The 24537-nt window shown below is 38.5% G+C and overlaps 1 protein-coding gene across 1 annotated transcript in view; it reads right to left on the bottom strand.

Moving 5' to 3' along the window:
* PPM1L (protein phosphatase, Mg2+/Mn2+ dependent 1L) overlaps positions 1–24537 on the bottom strand; it is a 319652-nt gene that overhangs the window by 210468 nt on the left and 84647 nt on the right. The window lies entirely within an intron of this gene.

Here is a 24537-nt window from a genome sequence, read left to right on the forward strand (position 1 = left end):
TACAGTGACTTACTTCACTGTATAATAGGCTCCAGTTTCACCCACCTCATTAGAACTTATTCAAATAAAGTTTTTGATCTCTTATACTAACCCTGTTATAAGCCTGTTGTTGTAAACCACCTCAAATCTATTTTGAAGTAAACCAGACAAAATTAGCAAAAAAAAGAAAATAAGTCATATGAGATTGGCAAATAATATCATAATGTTCTAGAATTAGATACTAGTGATGGCTACACAAATTTGTATATACACTAAAAACACTAAATCATACATTTTAAAAGGATAAATTTTATACTATGCGAATTATAAAATTATATGCCAATAAAGAAATCTTTTTAAAAAAGAGCATAGCAAAAGCACTATGCAATTGTTAATGTCAAATATATTTTATAACTAACCAACCAATTTCACTGATAACCTACCTACAGTTATATGGTAGTTTTCAGTTATTCAGCTATGCTATGTAACGGGAGGTTGTACTTTTAAAAGCTTATCTTAATGTCATAATCACTTTTTAAAATATCTGAATGATATGAACTTTTAAAGGAACACAATGAGTTATAAAGTATCTAATGTGTGACTGTAAATTTGCAGAGACAGTGAGAAATATAAAACAAATATAAAGTATCTTCAGAGGTTTCCCAAGACAAAAAGGCCAATTTTTATAAAACAGAAGTTTGTCTTAAAGCAAAATAACTACAAAGAAAGAGACAACAAAACCCCATGGAAAATTTATATTCTATTAATGAGGTATAACTTCACCATATGTCCACCAACTGTTCACAAACTACCTAATTAAAGCCATGGATGAACAAAGTTCCAGACAAAAAGACTTGAAATGTGAAAAGTCAAGTCTTTTCATTATGGTTCATTATTTTAGCTTAAAGACTTTAGAACTTTTAAAATAATATCTGTGTTTTCATCTTCAAGGAGAAACTTGCTTTCCATTTTCTTTATGGGAAGATAATCTTATCAAATGGTATTCCATTTGTAAGGCTTTCAAGTAGCACTTATAAATAAATGGACCTTTATAAAAAGAAATTGGTTTTCCTGATTTTAAACTTTTTTTTTTTGCTATTTTCACAAGAAGTAAATATTATCTCTCTCTTGTAGGTGGAAAAACTGAGGGGCTTCATCTACGTCTTAATTTCTTGACACCTCTACCTCCTATTTAGCTTCCTTCTTTAGAGGCTAACAGTTGGACGATTCCATCTCAGATGTATTTCCTTCTCAGAAAGAAAACTAACTTGAAGTCTAACTGCATACAAGACAGTTAAAATTTAACCTAAAATTTGTATTTGAGTTCAACAAATGGTCCTGGCACAACTTAACACACTTTTTACAAAAATTAACTCGAATTTGTCACAGACTTAAGAAATACGATGAGTAAGTTCTGAGGATCCAGGGCGCAGCATGGTGACCACAGTTACCAATGTTGTATCACCTGAAAGTTGCTAAGAGAGTAGATCTTGAACGTTATCACTACAAAGAAAAATGACAATTATGTGAGGTGATAGAAGTGTCAACTAACCTTACTGTGGTAATCATTTCACAGTACATATGTGTATCAAATCATCATGGACACCTTCAACTTACACAATGTTATAAGTCAATTATATCTCAATACAGCTGGAGAAAAATTTTTTAAGTGTTAGAAATATTTACACCATACCCAAATATAATCAAAAATGGACCATAGACCTAAATATGAATGTAAGAATTAAAAATATAAAACTCTTAAAACATTGGAGAAAATTTGTGACATTGGATCAAGCGATGGATTCTTAGCTATAACAACAAAAGTACCCATAAGACAAATATATATATATATATATATATATATATATATTCCCCAGTGGACTTCAATGAAATTAAAAACTTTTGTCCTGTAAATGATATCATCAAGAAAGTGAAAAGAAAGACAGCCCAAAGAATAGTAAAAAATATTGCAAATCATATATGTGATAAGATAATTATACCCAGGATATATAAAGAACACTTACAACTCAGCAATAAAAGGATAATTCAATTTAAAAATGGGCAAAGAAACTAAACAGACATTTCTCCAAAGAAGATACACCATCTTTTTTTCATGTGCCTATTGTAGATGTACACCATCTTCTCTTCCTGTGCTCATTGTAGACATGCATTCACACACACACACACACACACACACACACACACACACACACACATATGGGGGGCATGGGCAGGGAGAGAAGGAGTCTCACTAAGGAAACATTAGTCAAAATCTCAATGAGCGATCACTACCTGGCATTACTTTTCTTATAGGAATGTAAAGTGCTACAGCTACCCTGGAAAAGGAGTGTGGCAGTTTGCTGTAAGACTAAATATACACTTCTTTCACAACAAAGCAATACACTCTTGAGCATTTATCCTACAGAAAAGAAAACTTACATTCACAAATGTTCACAGCAGCTTTACTTGCACTAGCTGAAAACTGAAAACAATACAAATGTTCCTCCAAAGGGGGACTGGTTAAACAAAGTGCAGCATAGTCACATCCTGGAATACTACTCAGCAATAAAAAGGAATGAACTCTGGATACACATAACTTGAATGTACCTCAAGGGAATGGTATCGAGTGAAAAAACTCAATCTCAAAGCCTTATGTGTATAATTATCACAATAAAAATGTCAATTAACAAAAAATTAGCGCATGTCAGATTTATGTATTTTCATAAGCAACTCTGTGAGGAGGGAAGCCGTCTGGAGCCGAGAGGATCAGCTCTTCTTTGCCCTCTCTGTGGTGAATGACTAAACAGTGGTTCTGAGGCCTGGACTGCTTGTCAAAAGAAGCTAACATACTGTAAGGTCCCATTTACATAATATTCTTGAAATGGCAAAGATGGAGAACTGACTGCCAGGAACTAGGGAAAAAGGAAGGAAGGAAGTAACTCCTAAAAAGGGTAACACAAAGGTGTCTTGTGTTGATGGTACTAACAATGGTGTAATCACATCAATCTATACCTGTGATAAAACTGCACAGAATTACACATGCATATACACACACTCACTCACTCACAAATGAGGACATATAAAGCTAACGAAATCTGAATAAGCTTTGTGGATTCCATTCAAGTTAATTTCCTCACTGTGATAGTATACTCTAGCTATTCAAGATGTTACTTTTGGGAGAAAATGGGTGAAGAGTATATGGGATATCTCTGTATTGTTTCATACAACTGCCTGTGAATCTACAATGATCTCAAAATAAAAATCTTTTAAAAATTTGGTTGAAAAACCTAAACAGATGATGAAAAACAGAAAAAGTCCACAAGTTTTTGCAACAGCATATCTCATAATGTGAAAGAATATTTTTAGATATGTGATCATTTTCATATATTTGTTGTGGCATATAAGCACTGTGATGTGGCATACATTTTACTGAGTCTGACCCGTGGAATTCTAGAGGTAATGACCTGTACAAGTATCATGACTGCAAAGCAGAAAGTAGCCCCAAGTGTGTATTAATGGAGTCTGTGAGGGCATGCTCTGTTGAGGAGATCATATCCCAAATTCTAAGACTTCACTACTATAAAAAGAAATAAAGATAACACTAGACTGAATGATTATAGATAAAATCTTAACCTCTTTAATTGGAAAGTTAAAATGCCTTATAGTAGATTAAAAACTAAGGGCAAAATATTCTATATAAAAATATCAGTGAAATTAAAACACATTTATGGAATATTTAAGATGATTATACATCCATGAGAAAAAAATCACAATTGGTCTCATTTCCATGGTGACACTGGCCTAAGATACAGGAACATACTGAGAGCCTTGGCAGAGGTTGTTGGCTATCCATCAGAATCTTATCTTCCCTCTTCCACAGTAATGGCTATGCAGGCAGGAGACTACATCTCCCAGCTTCCACTGCAGCCAGGTATGACCTAGGGACTAAGTTCTGGCCAATGGGATGGAAGGGCATTACGTGGTAGTTTCCTGGCACCTCCCTTAAAAGACAACTCTGATGCCTAAGGGTTTTTGTTTTTTCTTTCTTCTACCTCAAGATCCTATGCCTACAGGGTAATAGAAAAGGAAATAAAGCATGTGAAAAAGAGTCGCACAGCTAAAAACCAAAATTAACATAACTAAATTAAACCTATCCAAATCCCACCAACCACAATACCAATAGCTACAATTCTACTGACTGTCCTAACCAAGTGTGAATGAGTTAAAGTTGCTCAGTCACGACTGACTTTTTGTGACCCCATGAACTATACAGTCCATGGAATTCTCCAGGCCAGAACGCTGGAGTGAGTAGCTGTTCCCTTCTCCAGGGGAAATTCCCAACCCAGGGAGCAAACTCAGGTCTCCCACATTGCAGGCGGATTCTTTACCAGATGAGCTACCAGGGAAGCCGAGTCCTAACCTACCATTGTGCTAAATTATCCATTTTTACCTCCATAACAGCCCTACAAGGTAAGTATTATTCCCCATTTTAAAGATGAAGAAGCTGAGGCTCAGAGAGGACAAGGGCTTGGAATCTGGGGAGACAAAACCTTTAATTCTGTTTTTACCCAGAGACTCTCTCCAGCCAGTCTGTATCCCAATAGGTCTCACAATGATTCTAGCCTGATACGCCCTTAAAAGTCTGTGTTTTTATCCATACTCTGCCACTATGATTCTCGGAAGAAATCCACTTCTATAGAGGGAAAAGAACCTGCTTTAAGTTCTACCCATGGAACTAGAAAAACAACATGTAGTAACAGTAATACACTTAGGTCACCCAGGGAGTGAGTGGCAGAACAGGGATGTAAAACCAGATTTTCTGACTCCAAAGCCTGCACTATGATCTACTTACACCCACATCACAGCACCTGCTGCTAATATGGACGGTGTCCTTTAGAACTTAATTTTAGATGTTGAAAAGTCTAACTTCCATCAATGGCTCACAATTCAAAAAAACTCTATTTCTGTAACTTGCGAGATATGAAACAGGAGGTCCAGGAATAAAAAAAAAAGAGTCTTTAAAGAATTGCTACCTAATATTTGGAGGAAGTCTTTTTATAACTTTTTAAGTATAGGTAAAGCCAAAAACTACTCTAGAAAAAAAAAAATTAGAGTGCAGAGGGATCTAAATATTCTTGGCTCTGTGTTATATGCCTTTTGAGTCTGAAAGATCCAGACAAATATTTAAGCAGAAAAGAAAAAAACATATACTTTTACTTAAATGGTGAGAAAGAACTAGGCCACATTTCATTTTCATGTCCTGAAATGCTTAATTTAGAACTGGATTTTAAAAACAATCCTCCACAGGCCAGGTCTGGCCCTTCCAGTTGGCACCTGGACATCAAACTCATGACAATCTGGAACAACTGAAAATAGCTCTGAGTATTCAAACCATCATGCAGTAAGGAAGGTCAAATTTGAATTAATGTATTTTAAAAGCCTCAAAAGAGGGGTTTATACAAGCCTTAAATGAGAACAGGAAAAATAAAGAGAAGAATGACAATTAAGCAGTCAACCCAACCTACATCCCCATCAGCAGTGAGGCCAGACCCCGCTCACATTTTCACCACTGTCTGCATCAGAAGGTACCGCCGTTCACAGCTGTGCGCGGCTGCTCTAACTACAAAGCTGTTTCTTGCATTTTCTACCTATTCCTGTCCAACAAGTTTCACTATTTATATATCTTCTACCGAATAAAGTCCAAATTCCTTTGTCAGGCATTCACTTTCTGATTTGAATTCAACCTACCTTTCCAATTTTATTTCCCATTATTCTTCATTAGCCCCCTATTAGATCCAAACAAGTCTACCCACTGTTGAAAAGGCAGGCACATTCCAGTCCAGCCACCTTTGGTAATGCCATCATCCCTCCTACCCTTGTCCACCTGGTTAAATCCTTCCTATTTCCAAGGACCAACTCAAGGCCCAGCTCTTGTATGAGTCATCACCAGCCACACCAGGATGTATAAAAAGTCTCTCTCCCTTTGAAGTCCTAAATTAGGTTATGTAATATTCAAAACCACTCATTTGGGGCTCAATATAAACTCTCTCATATTAATATTTTTTTAATCTTATTTCTGTCTTAAGTCCTCAAATAAATCTTAAGTTCCCTGAGGGAACAGACTTCAGTCTTCTTTATCACTATATTTTATATTACCTCTAACCAGGAACAAATTAATGTTACATGAGCTTCAGCTAACAGGATTTTAAAGCATTCATGCCAGGATGCTAAGCAAGTTACTATTTGTAAGTCAAACAGGGGAGTATATATCATCAGAAAATTTCAATATTTCATTGTTTCCACATGTCACAATATAGTGACAATAGTTTCTTTAATTAAAATAAAACTATAGAAGTCCCAATGTGTTCTCACGCCAGGAAAGGATAACTACTGAAGACAAAGCTATTTGACCTGCTGGAAAAGGAGGCAATAAGTTTAATCGCAGCAAGTAGTTTCTCTGCTTGATTCCACATAAAATATGACTGTGCTGCACCCTGCAGTCTATGGGAAAAAGGGGTTATAAGAAAGCCTATTCAAAGATTAATCAATGTTTGGGCAGGAAATAATTTTCCTGCTGTTCTAGAAATACTAATCAATTTTCTTTCCAATGTTGTCATTATACACTGAGAATACACAAAGGAATTGTACCTGTAATCACCATTTCATGTTTGGAAATAAGAGTTCTACATTCGTTTTCCTTATTCTAGAATCAAAGAAAATGAAACGAGTGTCTATAAAACCACACTACTCTACAATACGACCTTTGATCCTCTGAAAATAATCTCAGTAGTTAAATACTGTGTTCACTGAGTCCTCGCTGTGAGAATACGGCTGAATTCTGGGATAGGCCTTAACAAGCAACTTCCCAAGCTCTCTTTTAAGAAAGTATGCTATCAGGAGAAGAAATACATAGATAAAGGAAGTCTTGGACTCTGAGAACTCCACACTGACTTACAATATGTAGATCCAAATTCCCAACACCACGTTGCCAAATTCCATTTCCACCCTGGGGTCCACACTGGGATAATTCCATCTGGTAAGTAAATGGTCATGCTAGGTATTCCTGTGGATTCCAGAACACTCAGGTAGACCTTAGGGAACCAGATGCAAACTGGGATTCAATAAAATGTTCCCAAGCTGTTCCATGTTTTCCACCCAAGAGGATTCCAGAAATACCTCATGTGCAAGCTTAACACCACGTTTTGCAACATAGTGTTTTCCAAAGGCACTGCCAAAGGAAACATTAAAGGTATCATTAGCAAATGAAGTTGGTGTTCCTATTGAAGATCACTCTTTAAAAGGTATGTGGAATCTTAAAAAAAAAAAAAAATGATACAAATGAATCTATATACAAAACAGAAAGAGACCCACAGACATAGAAAACAAACTTGCAGTTACCAAAGAAGAAGGGGCATAAATAAGGAGTTAAGGATTAACATATATACACACTACTGTATATAGAATAAGATAACCAACAAGGACATACTGTATAGCACAGGGAACTATACTCAGTATTTTATAATAACCTATAAGGAAAAAGAATGAAAAAGTATATGTATATCTGAATCACTTTGCTATACACCTGAAATTAACACAACATTGTAAACCAACTAACTTTCAATAAATAAACAAATAACTTTTCAAACAAAGCAGATGAAATGCTCTGGAAAAAGTCCTCCTAAAGGAAAACAACTTACATTCACTTAAGCCAGCATGTCCCCAGTTTATCTGAAATCCTACTAATACTTCTCTGGGCATATGAACTTCTTTCATAGCTCAGTTGGCAAAGAATGGTTCGACTCCTGGGTTGGGAAGATCCCCTGGAAAAGGGATAGGCTACCCACTCCAGTATCCTTGGGCTTCCCTTGCAGCTCAGCTGGTAAAGAATCCGCCTGCAATGCGGGAGACCTAGGTTCAATCCCTGGCTTGGGAAGATCCCCTGGAGAAGGGAAAGGCTACCCACTCCAGTATTCTGGTCCGGAGAATTCCATAAACTGTATAGTCCATGGGGTCACAAAGGGTTGGACACAACTGAGCGACTTTCACTTTCATTTTCACATCCCTCTTCACCCCATGATTTTTATGCACTAAGTATCTCATCTCTACGACTAAAGAAATTCAAATAGGAAAGATGCATACAGTCAAGTTATATTTTTAGTGTCACATGGAAAAACTGCCAAGGCACCTACCAAAGTGACATTCATTACTTTGGCCAATTTGCCATAGTATAGAGCCTGTGCAAATTCAAAACTGACTGTGTCAGCACACCAGAGATCCCAAATTTCACTGGCAGATCCACAATATAACCACAGTCATAAGCACAAGCCTAGAATGTCAACTTACTAAATTACAATTAGCAAGGGACTTCCCTGGTAGTCCAGAGGTTAAGACTCCATGCTGCCAATGCAGGGGTCCCAGGGTTCAATCCCTGGTCAGGGAACTAGATCTCACATGCCACAACTAAGACCCGGCACAGACAAATAAATACCTAAATAAATAATAAATACTGAAAAAAATCAATCAATAAATTAAAAATTACAATTAACAATAAGTACTCACAGAAACACTGACATTCTAATCTGCAGAGCTCACCCACTGCCTCCCCTCTGGTAGATCCACTTGGGAAGTCAAATCATAAAAAACTGCTGAGCACACAAACAGGGGAAAAAATGATTAGATGAATGCATTTTTAATGGCATCAGACTAAGGAAGTCAGTCTTAAAACTCTTCTGCCCATTCCTGCAGATGGGTAATTGTTGTCTTCACAATCTTATCTAAAGTGTAGGGAAAATCATTAGAAAGCTGAGCTAATTTTTATGATCTATGTCATAAAATTTGAGTAAAAACAGTGAGTTTACTATGCAAACACAGCTCCAAAACAGGTCTCCCCAAATCAGTCTCCCTGTTAACCCTGAAGCCCCTCCAATACAGAAAATCTGGAACTCCTTTTGTATCATAAACCTCAACATCTATTGGCAACTCTTGCTCTAACTCTATCTTCTTACCAGGGATGGCCTCATCAAAGATATTAAAGTTAGGTCTATTACTATGGCTGCCTCCCCTAAAAAAGTAATTTGGTCACTTCCCATGTTTACCTCTAGAAAACAAGGTGGTTGTTTTTTAATGTCTATTTAAGGATTGAAATGAATTCAATTTGACAGTATTTTTCTTTAATTGGAAAATGTCCCAGTCAAGGGACTTCCCTGGTGGTCCAGTGGTTAAGCATATGCCTTGCAATGGCAGGGGATGACAGTTTGATCCCTGGATGGGAAACTAAGATTCCCCCATGATGCAAAGCAGTGAAACCCACCAGCCGCAACTACTGAGTTTGCCCACTCTGGAGCCCAAGTGCCACAACTAAGACCCAACACAGCCAGATAGAAGATAGATAACTAGATAAATACAGATCACAGTCAAAAAAACCAAGGTTTATAGCTCATCCTAAAGCATCTGAAGAGTTTAGCCCCACTGGACAAAGACAAGGCTAAATACAACATGGCAATAACAAGTTGAAGCAGAACAGTTTTTCCTTCAGGTGGGTCGTGCTTCCTCGGGCACTCACCCTGACTGCCCACCATCCCCTGTCGTCTCACAGCCACTCTTGGTGGATATCTACACTTGTCAGCCCCTGCTTGCTCCAGCATGGGTTGACTGAATTCACAGATATTGTATGTATTATGGCTCAGACGGTAAAGACTCTGCCTGCAATGCAAGAGACCCAGGTTCGATCCCTGAGTCAGGAAGATCCCCTGGAGAAGGGAATGGCAACCCGCTCCAGCGTTCTTGCCTGAGAAATCCCATGGACAGAGGAGCCTGGCGTGCTACAGTCTGTGGGGTCATAGAGTCGGACACGACTGAGCAACTAACACTGTCACTTTCTATCTTCACTTGCACAGTGTTTTCAAGTTCTTAAGGGTGAGTGCACTGCACTGGCTCAAGTTTTCCTTATATAAGTTGCGCCATTCCCTCTGTTACTCTACAACCATGAAAGAGAGGCAGGAAGGCAGAAAGGCAACCAGACCACCTGGAAGTTTAAAGCAAAAGGAATCCTGGAATCCAGTGTTGGATCCCTAAGCTAAGGTCAGTCAGAAGGGATCTAGCACGTAGTAACCGAGAGCTCCTCTTTGCCACTCATTTCTAGATTTCACTCTTCCATTTCTACCCCATGAAACTACTCTATGACGCTTTCTGTAAATATATCTCCCTACTCTATCCCAAGCACTAGCTATATATGCAGAGCCCAGTGTAAGATGAAAATTCAGGGCCCCTTTTCAAATTACAAAAAAATTGTAACAAATTACAAGACAAGGACAGCTCAGCATTAAACCAAGCATGCCCTTCTAAATGTGGGAACTTGTTCAACCACACGGGTCACATGCCTATGAATCCAGCCCTTCCCTCTTCCTTTCTTCTAACCAACCTCTACAATCTCCCTGTGGCCTCCAAGGGTCCTGCCCTTGGCTTGGCAATCTGAATCTGGCCTCATTCGCTTCTGATTGTGTTTTGTTCTACGAAGACAAGCAATTCTTTCCCTGGCACAAAGACTGGCCTTCTTGACAAAATGTATAGCACAGCACTTACTTCTATATGGTCTATGACTCCAGAGTTATTCAATGAAGAAATAGTTATTTGGAAAAAAAAAAAAAAAAAAGAGGGCAAGCATTTAAGGCCCAAACAAAACATCATTTTGTTAGAATTCCTTCTTTACATGCACAAATTTACCTTGATGATAACAGGGATTGCAGGTCAAGGAAATTAATTTTTCTTTTATAAACTCCTGTTTCCATTCTTATTTATCACCTATGTCATCTATACACTTATAGCCATATCCATTTTTATTTTTTTTCTTATTCCTCCCTTCATTGACCATTCAACCAACAGACCCAGATGGTCTCATGTAAAGTTTTCCAAAGCATAGAACACTGCACAAGATGTTTTCAAATGGCATGAGGGTCCTTTTTAGACACAGTTAATTACTTTAAAGTGAACTGGAAATAATAGAATGAAATAAATATATAATGAACAATTTGAACAAATATAATGAACAACATGATGAAATCAACCTGTGAGTAGAGTTATTAAATTTTTTTAATGTATTTAAGTAAAATAAAGTAAGTCAATTTTAATGAAAAATATTAAGAAAATAATAGTAGGAGTGGGACTCAGAAAGTAAAAAAGATATAAGATAGAACTCAAGATAGAACTCACATAATTTAATGCAGAAAATACTGCCTTAGTGCATGAGACAAGTGCTCGGGCCTGGTACACTGGGAAGACCCAGAGGGATCGGGTGGAGAGGGAGGTGGGAGGGGGGACCGGGATGGGGAATACATGTAAATCCATGGCTAATTCATTTCAATGTATGACAAAAACCACTGCAATGATGTAAAGTAATTAGCCTCCAACTAATAAAAATAAATGGAAAAAAAAAAAAAAAGAAAATACTGCCTTAGATAACATGGCAAGAGAACTGTTTCTTAAAACAAAATGAGCATTTGTGTCTATTTCCTCCAGTGGAGCTGACATTTTGTTTAAAAGAACAGTGGTGTACCAAATTGCACTTAGAGAAAATTATCTAGGGCTTCCATAATCCTTATCAAATGAGCCTGGTAAAAATTCACAGAGATGTCAAAAAGAAACCAACCAGTCTAAGGAACTTTAAAATGCTTGAAAATGTACATGGTAGTAACCCAGAGTGCTTTGTTGACTAAAGTTGGGCTGCCTGGAGGAGTCCATCAAGAAAGCACAAGTGTCCAACCTCCACTAAGCTAATCTACTATCCACATACACGGTGGATGGTATAAAGACACCTATATGCAACAAAGACACAAGTTCTAGGGCTGGTCCTATCATGAATGAATCATATGACCTTAAGTACTATGGAGGGAATGTTTGTGTCCCCCCAAAGTTCTTATCCTGAAGCCCTAACCTCCAACATGATGCTATCTGGAGGTGAAGCTCTGGGGAGGTAGTTTTAGATAAAGTTATGAGGGAGGAGCCCTATGATGGGATCTGTTGTTGTTTAGTTGTTAGGTCATATACAACTCTGTGCAACCCGACGGACTGTAGCCGGCCAGGCTCCCCTATCCATGGGATTCTCCAGGCAAGAATACTGGAGTGGGTTGCTGTTTCCTTCTTCAAGGATGACAGGATTAGTGCCTTCATAAGAAGAGGCAGAGACTGGAACTTTCTCTCACTGCCAAAGGAGGACACAAGATAAGAAGGAGATCATCTGCAAATCAGGAAGAAAGCCTTCACAGACACCAAATCTGAGGGCAATCAGACACTTTGATCTTGGACTTCCCAGCCTCCAGAACTGTGAGAAATAAATATCTGTTGTTTAAGCCACCCAATCTATGGTATCTCGTTATATCAGCCCCAACTGACTAACAGACAAAGACATAAAGCAACTGCTTTAACTTCCTTACATGTATGGATCAAAGACACCAAACTTCTAGAGTTGAAAAAATTCAGTCTAGCCTGATGAAAATCAGGTTCAATAACTTGCTCAAAGGCACACACTTTCGTGCTATAGAGATACAAAATCAGTACCAGAGCAAAAGGCTCTGAGTCTCCTGGCCAGCATTCCAGGCCTCTCCCAGGCTGTCTCCTCTGCCTAGAAAACCCTTCTACCACCCCGTGTCTCCCTCTGAACTATATCACATCTCAAGGCCGAGTTCAATGACACCTATGAGAAGCATTATCTGGCCTTGGCTTCCCCACCATACCAGACAGAGTTCTGACTGTTCTTCTCTATCCCCATAATCCACAGTGCTGTATCCATTCAGTAACGTATTTCACTACGTTGTACACTAGTTAGCTAACTTTTCATTCCTTTTCCTCAATACACTGTGAACTCTTTGAATAGAATGAAGTCTTATTCATCTTTATATCTCTAGTAACTCCACAAAGCCTGCTGCATTGAAGGTATTTGATAAATAAATGCAGATTAATTTACACAAGATGTACATGAAAATACTATATTCCAAATTTCAATCAATAGGAGAACCAGGGACTATCATTAACTACATAAATATTACTTGTAGAACAAAACAGAGTACCTTCCCGAGCATCATTTCCTATCCAGGGACCTCTAGGAGTTAAAGAGAGACTTACAATGTCCACTTGGAAAATGGAACATGTCAGGCATTACACTAAGTGTTCTGGATTTAATCTTCACAACAACCTGCAGATTTAAGTACTACTACATCCATTTTACTGATAAGAAAACCAAACCTTAGAGAGCCTAAGCTTCATTAAAATAACATGAAAAGAAGGAGCTGGGACTCAAATCTAGATTCTTATACCTCTATTCTGGTCCCATTACTTCATGGCAAAGAGATGGGGAAACAGTGGAAACAGTGAGAGACTTCATTTTTTTGGGCTTCAAAATCACTGCAGATGGTGACTGCAGCCATGAAATTAAAAGATGCTTGCTCCTTGGAAGAAAATTTATGACCAACCAAGACAGCTTATTAAAAAGCAGAGACATTACTTTGCCAACAAAGGCCCATCTAGTCAAAGCTATGGTTTTTCTAGTAGTCATGTATGGATGTGAGAGTTGGACTACAAAGAAAGCTCAGCACCGAAGAATTGACGCTTTTGAACTGTGGTGTTGGAGAAGACTCTTGAGAGTCCCTTGGACAGCAAGGAGATATCCAAACCAGTGGATCCTAAAGGAAATCAGTCCTGAATATTCATTGGAAAGATTGATGCTGAAGCTGAAACTCCAATACTTTGGCCACCTGATGTGAAGAGCTGATTCATTTGAAAAGACCCTGATGCTGAGAAAGATTGAAGGTGGGAGGAGAAGGGGATGACAGAGGATGAGATGGTTGGATGGCATCACCGACTTAATGGACATGAGTTTGAGTAAACCCCTGGAGCTAGTGATGGACAAGGGCACCTGGCATGCTGCAGTCCATGGGGTCGCAAAGAGTTGGACACAACTGAGCGACTAAACTGAATACCTCTGCTTACTGCTTCACACAGATTCTAAACTTCTCACAAACAGCTCATCGGACCCTAGAAGGTGGCCTAACAGATTACTGATGGGGAAAAAAAGCAAAACACCAAATCAGTTCCCATAAACTAGCAATGCAGAGGGCCTTTAGCAGCCTGGCCCTCATCCTTTCTGTACCTGGCTTTGTGTGGCAGGAGTCATGATACCTGGCTTAGACTAACTTGAAATAGTTTTTTAAACAGAACACCTTATTACATAATTTTGAGCTCTTTAAGCTTAATTCCACTCAAATTGGATCGTACAGAGTTCATAAAGGACTGCTGGCAAAAAGAAAACACATAGGAACAAAGCTTCTGTTGCCATCAACTCATATTTGAAACATACCTAATGCTCTCCAGCCCCAACTCACTACTGACTGTTACTCAAAAGTTAATTCAGGGACTTCCCTGGTGGCGCAGTGGAAAAGAAGCCACCTGCCAATGCAGGCGACACAAGCTGATCCCTGGTCCAGGATGATTCCACATGCCTTGGAGCAACTAAGCTTGTGGACCACAACTACTGAGTGTGTGCTCCAGAGCCCAGGAGGCACAACTGCTGAGTCTCTGAGCCACAACTCCTGAGGCCCACACGCCTTAGAGCCTGTGCTCCACAAGAGAAGCCACTGCAATGAGGAGCCCACGCACCACAGTGAAGAGCAGCCCTGCTCACCACAACTAGAGAATGTGCACATGGAGCAAGGAAGACACAGCATCAGCAAAAATAAAATAAATTAAAATCTTTAAAAAAAAAAGCTGGTGCCCTCCTCACCCTCCCACACCATTTCAGGCAAGTCTTCCAGCTTCTGAGACAGATGCATCTGACACCAGGGGAAAAACTACAGTTGCAAGGCCCCTTGTTCCACCTACCAGCCCATCATCCTCACCCGGTGTTCACCTCCTGGCTCCGGCTGGCTGTTCGCAAGCCTCATGCCCACGGATTCACTATTCCAGCACCAGGAAGGCCTTCCAGGATTATGGCCTTAATCTTGGCCTGAACCATGGCTCTTCAAAGAGATCCTGGGAGAAAACGATTTCACCGCTTCTACAGAGAAGCACGTTGGAATGCTGGACACTGGAGATCAAGCCCTGAGCCTTTGGAGTGGGAATACTGACTCTAAGACCCAGGAATACCAGAGAACCAACCCTAGGGAGTATCAAATAGTGAGAACTCACACAAAGGAAATCACTTGAATACAAGACCAACAACCAGTAGCACCCTGTGCAGGACGCCTCATCCAAACAACAAACAAAAATACAAACCCAGTCATCAGCAGACGGGATTACCACCTCACTCAGCCTTGCCCATCAGAGGAAAAACAAACAAACAACAGCAACAAAAAAAGCTCAGCACAAATCTCACATTATAGGAAGCTTACACAAACCACGGGACCAACCTTAGGAAGGCAGAAACCAAAAGGAAGAACTCAACCTTAAAGCCTGGGAAAAGGAGACCTCAAACACAATCAGTTAAAAAAAAATAATAATAAAAAGGCAGAGAAATACTATACAAATGAAGGAAGAAACTAGAAACACAGAAGTCCAAATAAATGAAGAGGAAATGGGCAAACTACCAGAAAAAGAATTCAGAATAATGATAACAAAGATGATCAAAAACCCTGAAAACAAAATGGAGAAAATGCAAGAATCAATTAACAAAGGCCTAGGAGAATTAAAGAATAAACATACAGAGACAAACAACACAATTACTGAAGTTAAAAATACTCTAAAAGGATTCAATAGCAGAATATCTGAAGCAGAACGAATCAGTGAGCTAGAAAACAAAATGGTGGAAATAACTTCTGAAGAGCAGAATAAAGTAAAAAGAATGAAGAGAACTGAGGATAGTCTCAGAGACCTCTGGGACAATATCAAATGCACCAACATTTGAATTATAGGGGTCCCAGAAGAAGAAGAGAAAAAGAAAAGGTATGAGAAAATTTTTGAAGAGATTATAGTTGAAAATTTCCCCAATATGGGAAAAGGAAACAGTCAATCAAGTCCAAGAGGCACAAAGAGTCCCATACAGGAAAACCCAAGGAAAAACACACCAAGACACATACTAATCAAACTAACAATGACTAAACACAAAGAAAGAATATAAAAGCAGCAAGGGAGAACAAACAAGTCATTATACAAGGGAAACCCCATACATTTAACAGCTGATCTTTCAGCAGAAACTCTGCAGGCCAGGAGGGAATGGCAGGATATATTTAAAGTACTGAAAGGGAAATATCTATAACCAAGATTACTGTACCTGGAAAAAGATCTCATTCAAAATTGGTAGAGAAATAAAAAGCTTTTCAGACAAGCAACAGTTAAGAGAATTCAGCACCACCAAATCAGCAAATGTTAAAGGGACTTACATATTCAAGACATACAACAGAAGAAAAATAATCTTCAAAATCAACCCCAAACAATTAAGAAAATGGAAATAGGAACATATATATCAATAATTACTTTAAATGTAAATGGATTAAATGCTCCAACCAAAAGACACAGACTGGCTGCATGGGTACAAAAGCAAGACCCATATACATGCTGTCTACAAGAAACCCACTTCAGACCTCAAGACACATATAGACTGAATGTGAGAGGATGGAAAAATATACTCCATGCAAATGGGAAGCAAAACATAGCTGGAGTAGCGATCCTCATCAGACAAAACAGACATTAAAATAAAGACGATTACAAGAGATAAGGAAGGACACTACATAATGATCAAGGGATCAATCCAAGAGGAAGACATAACAATTGTAAATATCTATGTACCCAACATAGGAGCACCTCAATACATAAGACAAATACTAACAGACATAAAAGGAGAAATTGACAGTAACACAATAACTGTAGGAGACTTTAGCACCCCACTCACACCAATGGACAGATCATCAAAACAGAAAATTAATAAGAAAATACGTCTTAAATGATACATTAGATGAGATGAATCTCCTTGATATCTTCAGGACATTCCATCCAAATGCAGAAGAATACACCTTCTTCCCAAGTGCACATAGAACATTCTCCAGGATGGACCACATCTTGGGTCACAAATCAAACCTCAGTATATGTAAGAAAATTGAAATCACATAAAGCATCTTCTCTGACCACAATGCTATGAGACTAGATATCAATTACAAGAAAAAAACTGTAAGAAACAGAAACACATGGAGATTAAACAACGTGCTTCTAAATAATCAACAGGTTACTGAAAAAATCAAAAGGGAAATCAAAAAATTTCTGGAAACAAATGACAATGAAAACATGACAACTCAAAACCTATGGGATGCAGTAAAAGCAGTTCTAAGAGAGAAGTTTATAGCAATACAATCCTACCTAATCAAATAGATAACCTAACTTTACACCTAAAACAACTGGAAAAAGAAAAACAAAAAAAACCCAAAATTAGCAGAAGGAAAGAAATGATAAATTTCCAAGCAGAAATAAATGAAAAAGAAACGAAAGAAACAACAGTAAAGATTAATAAAACTAAAAGCTGGTTCTTTGAGAAGATAAAAAAAATTGACAAACTTTTAGCCAGACTCATCAAGAAAAAATGACAGAAGAATCAATAAAATTAGAAAGGAAAAAGGAGAGGTTACAACAGACAATACAGAAATACAAAGGATTATAAAAGACTATTATGAACAACTATATGGCAATAAAATGGATAACCTGGAAGAAATGGACAGATTCTTAGAAAAGTGCAATCTTCCAAGACTAGACCAGTAAGAAATAGAAATTACAAACAATCCAATTACAAGCACTAAAATTGAAGCTGTGATCAAAAATCTCCCAAAAAACAAAAGCCCGGGAACAGACAGCTTCACAGGAGAATTCTATCAAACATTTAGAGAAGAGCTAATGCCTATCCTTCTAAACCTCTTTCAAAAAATTGCAGAGGAAGGGACACTTCCAAACTCATTCTACGAGGCCACCATCAACCTGATACCAAAACCAGACAAAGACAACACAAAGAAAGAAAACTACAGGCCAATACCACTGATGAACATAGATGCAAAAGTCCTCAACAAAATTTTAGCAAACAGAATTCAGCAACACATCGAAAAGCTCATACACCATAATCAAGTTGGATTTATTCCAGGAATGCAAAGATTCTTCAATATATGCAAATCAATCAAGGTGATATACCATAATAACAAATTGAAAGATAAAAACCATATGACAATCTCAATAGATTCAGAAAAAGCCTTTGATAAAATTCAGCACCCATTTATGATTAAAACTCCAAAAAATAGGCATAGAAGGAACCTACCTCAACACAGTAAAGGCCATATATGATAAGCCTACAGCAAACATTATTCTCAATGGTGAAAAACTGAAAGCATTCCCCCTAAGATCAGGAACAAGTCAAGGGTGTCCACTTTCACCATTATCATTCAACACAGTTCTTAAAGTCTTAGCTACAGCAGTCAGAGAAGAAATAGAAATAAAAGGAATCCAGATCAGAAAAGAAGTAAAGTTCTCACTGTTTGCAGATGACATGATACTGTACATAGAAAACCCTAAAGATAGTATCAGAAACTTACTAGAGCTAATCAGTGAATTTAGCAAAGTTGCAGGATACAAAATCAATACACAGAAATCACTTGCCAGTTCTATATACTAACAATGAAAAATCAGAGAAATTAAGGAATCAGTCCCATTCACCACTGCAACAAAAAGAATTAAGTATCTAGGAATAAACTTACCTAAGGAGATAAAAGAACTGTACACAGAAAATTACAAGACACTAATGAAAGAAATCAAAGATGACATAAATAGATGGAGGGATATTCCATGTTCCTGGATATGAAGAATCAATATTGCGAAAATGACTATACTACCAAACACAATCTACAGATTCAGTGTGATTCCTATCAAATTACTAATGACATTTTTCACAGAACTAGAACAAAAAATTCCACAATTCATATGGAAACACAAAAGACCCCAAATAGCCAAAGCAGTCTTGAGAAAGAAGAATGGAGCTGAAGGAATCAACCTTCCTGACTTCAGATTATACTACAAAGCTACAGTCATCAAGACAGTATGGTACTGGGACAAAAACAGAAATATAGACCAATGGAACAAGATAGAAAGCTCAGAAATAAACCATGCACCTATGGGTACTTTATTTTTGACAAAGGAGGAAAGAATATACAATGGGGCAAAGATACCCTCTTCAATAAATGGTGCTGGGAAAACTGGACAGCTACATGTAAAAGAATGAAATTAGAACACTTTCTAATACCATTCACAAAGATAAACTCAAAATGGATTAAAGACCTAAATATAAGACCAGAAACTATAAAACTCTTAGAGGAAAACATTGGGAGAACACTTGATGACATAAATCAAAGCAAGATCCTCTATGACCCACCTCCTAGAGTAATGGAAATAAAAACAAAAGTAAACAAGGGGGACTTAAAAGCTTTTGCACAGCAAAGGAAACTATAACCAAGGTGAAAAGAAAACCCTCAGAATGGGAGAAAATAATAGCAAATGAAACAACTGACAAAGGATTAATTTCCAAAATATACAAGCAGCTCATACAACTCAAGGCCAGAAAAATGAAAAACCCAATCAAAAAGTGAGAAAAAGATCTAAACAGACATTTCTCCAAAGAAGACATACAGATGGCTAACAAACACATAAAAAGATGCTCAATATTGCTCATTATTAGCGAAATACAGATCGAAACTACAGTGAGATATCACCCCATCCATACCAGTCAGGATGGTCATCATCAAAAAGTCTACAAACAATAAATGCTGGAGAGGGTGTGGAGAGAAGGGAACACTCTGCACTGTTGGTGGGAATGTAAATTGATACAGCCACTATGGAAGATAGTATGGAGATTCCTTAAAAAAACTAGGAATAAAATCACCATATGACCCAGCAATTCCACTCCTAGGCATATACCCTGAGGAAACCAAAACTGAAAAAGACACATGTATCCCATTGTTCACTGCAGCACTATTTACAATAGCCAGAACATGGAAGCAATCTAGATGTCCGTCGACAGATGAATGGATAAAGAAGTTGTGGTACAAATACACAATGCACTATTACCCAGCCATAAAAAGGAACGCCTTTGAGTCAAATCTAATGAGGTGGATAAACCTAGAATCTATTATACAGAGTGAAGTAAGCCAGAAAGAGATAGATAAATATCATATTCTAATGCATATATATGGAATCTAGAAAAATTTACTGACGAATCTATTTACAGGGCAGCAATGGAGAAACAGACATAGAGAATAGACTTATGGACATGGGGAGAGGGGATGGGAAGATGAGATGTATGGAACAAGTAGCATGGAAACTTACATTACCATATGCAAAATAGATAGCCAATGGGAATTTACTCTATGGCTCAGGAAACTCAAACAGGGACTCTGTATCAACCTAGAGGGGTGGGACAGGGAGGGAGACGGGAGGGAGGTTCAAAAGGGAGAGGATATATGTATACCTGTGGCTGATTCATGTTGAGGTTTGACAGAAAACAACGAAAGTCTGAAAAGCAATTATCCTTCAATAAAAAATAAATAATTTTTTTTTAAGTTAATTCAGACCACACACAGGTTAATTTTTTAATCATATGGCCGGTGATGAAAAACCAGATTCTCCCTGGTTACTTAAACAGAAACCATGTTTAAATAAGTGCATTCCAATGCACCTAATATTCAACTCTCTTGAGTGCTGTCCAAGGTAGGTACAGGCCATCGCTGGTACTGTTCAACAGAACTCCATTCCCAACACCAGTTTCTAGCATGGAACAGGAATTTGGAAAATGCTTTGCTGATTTATAATCTGTGCTGAAGTGGGCAATTAGAAAGTTTCTTTAAATAGTTCCTAAACACTCTTATTGTAACCTTAGGCATGTTTACAAGTAGCAAACTCAAAGCTATTTTTAAACTATTTAAACTAGTTTTGAAATTACATAAGAAAACATACCATAGAGATTCATCAGAAAATAATCTGGAGTACATTTTTTTTAGGTCTTCATTTTCCCCACTGTAGAATGAGTTACTGTAAACTGACGATATGATCTGAATTATCAATCTCACGTGGATCTTGAGGCTGAAAAATTCATCAGTAAATGTAAAGACTAATTTTCAGAGCAACGAAGTATAATTATGGTTTGACTTGTTTCTCTTTTATGTGAATCCAAACTCCTCTATTCCATTTAGAAAATGAAATACTAGACTTTTAGGGTGTTGTGGGGGGCTTCCCAGGCGGCTCTAGCGATAAAGAACCCGTCTGCAAATGAAGGAGATGTAAGAGAAACAGGTTTGATCCCTGGGTTGGGAAGAGTCCCTGCAGGAGGGGAAGGCAACCCACCCCAGTATTCTTGCCCAGAGAATCCCATGGACAGAGGAGCCCAGCAATCTACAGTCCATGGGGTCACAACACGACTGAAGCAACTCAGCAGCAGCAGGGTACTGTGGGAATAATATAAAATCCTCTCCCTCCCAGGGAAAGGTTTATAAATTACTTCCCTCTGTAGTTTTATCCAACCTCAAACTCAATGCCTCCATAGGAAAATTCATATGGTTTTCCTTTCTGATCTAGTACCAGATTGTAATTTAGAACTCAGGGTCAAAAATCCTTCCTTGGGAAGGTTACAGGAGGATAACATGAGCTTATCATCATAAGGACTATAGCTGTCTGCTGACATTCAATACACAGCAGTTTTCATGACAACGGCCAAAAGGATAACAAGAATGAGGATGATGATGAGAACAGGACAAATCTTTAAGTGTCATTTTAAATGAAGCTAAAAAAAAAAAAAAACCCATTGTACCCCCAAGAAATGCCTAACAGCAAGGAAGCAAAGTTTACCCAGCCAAGATTCATCATGCCAGGCTTCTGAAATTCCTGTTTTCTCAACTCACCTAAGAACTACAGTCCTGTTTATACGGCAGGTCAATCCATTTGCGTTTCCCAGGCTGAGAAAGAGCTGCCAGGGTGCAGCTTCTCAGGCTGAAGCGCAGCATGTGTGAAGGACACTCTACTGTGTTAAGGAACACAGTATGGCAGAGGATGCAGGTGATGGGAACAAAGTCTGAGATTTCTGCTTTCTCTAAAGAACTGGAAAATATCTGTATATTCATCCTGTGCCTCCCCCTCTCTGAAAAACCAAAGTCGCTGCTCCCTTAATAACTCTGCCTCCCAAGCCCTTCTTAAAGCCCAACCATATCTCTGCCAACTGATGAGTCAAGCTGACAGGCTACAAATGAAATCCTATTCTAGCCTGTCTACCTGCAGGATGCCAAGGGAGTAGTTAGCGAGGCAAGAAGCGAAGAGGAGGCTCCCCAGTCAGGAGGGGGGGAAAAGCCATCTTTTACAGATAGATGGAAAAGAGGAAACTATTTGATGTCCACTTAAAAAACCATGAAAGCAAAAGTGCCTTCCTCGCAGGTAGCTGAGTTAGTTGTCTGGCAGTCTCCTTAACCACAGTCTTGCCTTGTTTTAATTAGAGGAATGTGAGAGGAAGGAGAATCTAACCAAGTGAGAAGCAGGACAAAGCCTGGGAAGGCCACTTCTAATAGCTATTTGTGGACTGAAAAGTAAGGTGGGCAAATGCCAGGTGTCCTCCCCTCTCTCAGCCCGTTCACACATTCATGGAGCACATTTACTGACCACTTACTGATGCTGGATACCACAGAAGCTGTCAAGGACACACAGAAAAAGAACTGAGTCCCTATCCTCCCGGAGATGGATGTCGATAAACAAAAACAAGGAAGGAGGGCAGTCCAAGTTTAAAAACAACAACATTTAACTGCTAGAAAATATAACACATGCAGAGGCAGCCAGCAAGTGCAGAGCATATTCTGGAAGACTGAGGAGACCTGATGCTTCTACTGCTTGCTCTTTGTTGGGCCACTAAATGACCACATGTATCATGTTCTCACTGCGTGATATCCCTGCCCTGGAATTAGTTGTTCAGTCACTAAGTTGTGTCCAACTCTTTGTGACCCTAAGAACTGTAGCATAAGCTTCCCTGTCCTTCACTATCTCCTGGAGTTCACTCAAACTCCTGTCCATTGAGTTGGTGATGCCATCCAACTATCTCATCCACTGTTGCCCCTTTTCTTCCTGCCCTCAATCTTTCCCAGCATCAGTCTCTTCCAATGAGGTGATTCTTCGCATCAGGTGGCCAAAATACAAGAGCTTCAGCTTCAGGAACAGTCCTTCCAATGAATAGTTAGGGTTGATTTCCTTTAGGATTGACTGGCCTGATCTCTGTGTTATCCAAGGGACTTTCAAGAGTCTTCTCCAGTACCACAATTTGAAAGCATCAGTTCTTTGGTGCTCAGTCTCCTTTAAGGTCGAACTCACACATCATCTGTGACTACTGGAAAAATCATAGCTTTGACTATACAGACCTTTGTCAGCAAAGTGATGTCTTTGCTTTTTCCTTCTAGTCACTGGTCTCCTTTATTAAACTAAAAAAGGCAATTCTACTGGAGGTACAAACATTCAGACTCCAATGTTTGAGTGAAGGGCAGTTTCTTTTCAGTTACACATCTCTCTCAGGGTATCTCAATATTCTCTACTTAGCTGTTTTGGTAGACTTGGCTATAAATAAAAGGTGTTTAGGGCACTGTCCTTTGGATTAGTTTTTAGTAGTTCTACCCAACTCTATATGCTGAAAGGTTTTCTCTTTTTGAAGTTAGAGCGAGCAATGGAATCTAAGGAAATTATGCAGGAGATCTAAGGACTGTGGGTGAGCAGAGCACAAAGGGGGTCCATTATCATATGTTCCAGATATGAATGTGGTTCACTCCGTATCAAAAATAATAATCCCTACACACCCCAGTACCACCTGCTACACCCTTTCAATATGCTTGGTTTTAGCCCTAGTACCCATCACTATCCAATCTATCCTACTTTTTAGTAACTTATCTATCTATAATCCATTTGACCCTTCTGAAGAGAAGGGATTTTTCTTTTTTATCACCACTGCATCTCTATCATCCATAAGAGTAACTGGTATAGAGTAGACATTTGATAAGTACTTGTTGAATGCATGCTGAATAAATGAATTCTATGGAACAGTCCTAATTTTAAATACTTTGTCACACTGTCCCCATAAACATAACCCTACCTACATCATACGTCCTGATTTAGAGGTTGGCAACTATGGTCAAGACATGAAATATACACATGTGTAGGTAAAGAAGCTTAATACCTGCTATTCATAGCTCAAAGTATCTTATTATCTGCCATTTGTAGAGACACATTAAAGTATTATACTTACACAGCATCAAGCAGTACTAACCTACTAACCCACATGGTTTCTACACACATTAATCTACACTTAATTAATCACATTGAGTCATTAGTCAATGGGTGAGGTGCAGAAGCCTGTGTGAAAACACAGCTTAATAGTCATGCCTTTGCCAAATGTGTTATTTGGCCATGTTTATATTTTCTGTGCTATATCTCCAAGTGTCTTCTCTAAAAGTAGAAATCTTTCTGGACAATATAGTATGAATGCATTTTTCCTCCAGTTCTGCCACTCTCACCCTTGGAATTTAAAATAAACAC

Source organism: Odocoileus virginianus, chromosome 4, assembly GCF_023699985.2.
Source record: "Odocoileus virginianus isolate 20LAN1187 ecotype Illinois chromosome 4, Ovbor_1.2, whole genome shotgun sequence".
NCBI lineage: Eukaryota > Metazoa > Chordata > Mammalia > Artiodactyla > Cervidae > Odocoileus > Odocoileus virginianus.